Source organism: Euprymna scolopes, chromosome 7, assembly GCF_053919585.1.
Source record: "Euprymna scolopes isolate OS-2025 chromosome 7, ASM5391958v1, whole genome shotgun sequence".
NCBI classification, from domain to species: domain Eukaryota; kingdom Metazoa; phylum Mollusca; class Cephalopoda; order Sepiida; family Sepiolidae; genus Euprymna; species Euprymna scolopes.
In genome coordinates, this window is record NC_136488.1 from 68800010 (window position 1) to 68801221 (window position 1212).

Consider the following 1212-nt stretch of genomic DNA (forward strand, 5'->3'; position numbering starts at 1 on the left):
CAAATAAAAATATATAGATATATATTTTTATTTTTGAAATCACAACTTTGTAATATGTAAGGATCGATAGAAAATTGACTCTATAATAATATATATGAAATTTGCGTAAATAAAAATATCATATTTAAGCGTATTTTACAACCGGGTTACGCCGGGCGTCCCTGCTAGCTTAGATAAATACTTTTGTAGTTTTAAGAAAAGAGCTACAATAATATCAGAGCCAAGATCAAAGTGTAATATCTGTTCTTCAGATGCGGCACTTCCATTTCTCGTTCTCTTTCAGTGAAGGAGAAATCCTACACGACTGAGGAAATTTTTATTTTTGTACCTTTTCTCCACGTTAAAAAACGACCTTGGTGTATAACTCTGTCCCGTGGGGAGGCATTGTAAATAGGTACAAAAATATCAGGGCGTCTCCACGCTGAACATCCACGGAATGCCAACATCAATGTATGTTGAATTTCCACAGATCCTGCTAGTTCGTATAATTTGCATTATTCGGACTAGTGTTCGCATCTTGAGTATTATTTTTTTACAACGTTTCAGCCAGCATAACCTCTGACCTACTCCATATGCATTCAGTAGAACTCCACATTATTTAGGTCGAACTCTGGAATTTTATTTTGAACTCAGGAATCTGCACGGAATTCGAAGGAACCTTTTCTTTAATCCAGGGGGTAGCGTGTTCTCATTCTATCAGCGATAACCGGAAAGATGTCCTAATTAGTTAGCAATTGTATTCAAAGTATCGCTCCAACTAGAGATTGAACCTCCGGAAGAGCACTACTTACAATAGAATTTTACCAAGTAAGTATACGGTAAAATCACGTTGACACACCGGTTCCCGCTGGATCACCGAAGTTAAGCAACGTTGAACCTGGTCAGTACTAAATGGGTGACCATTTGGGACTTTCAGGTGCTGTATGTGCTCTACGCTTATCTCGGCATTGTTTTCGGTCGTCCTTGCCACTGGGCTCAAACAATGCCGATTCAGGAGAGGTGTGGTTGGAATTGCACAACCCTTACCTCACAATTACATGTGTTACTACCAAGACTGAACAGAAGAATGGACCAAGTAATTATAAGTTACGCAAGGAGTCCTAATATAAATAATACGAAAATGAAGCAGATGGCAAATTTTGTTTTATTTGTGTGATTAACACAACTAACAAAAATTAGGCTCGCGAGTAATGCTGGTTATCTTTATTATAA

At 37.7% G+C, this 1212-nt stretch overlaps 1 pseudogene; it reads left to right on the top strand.

Moving 5' to 3' along the window:
• Positions 1-811: 811 nt before the first annotated feature.
• LOC145280411 (5S ribosomal RNA) lies at positions 812-928 on the top strand (annotated as a pseudogene).
• The last annotated feature ends 284 nt before the right edge of the window (positions 929-1212 follow it).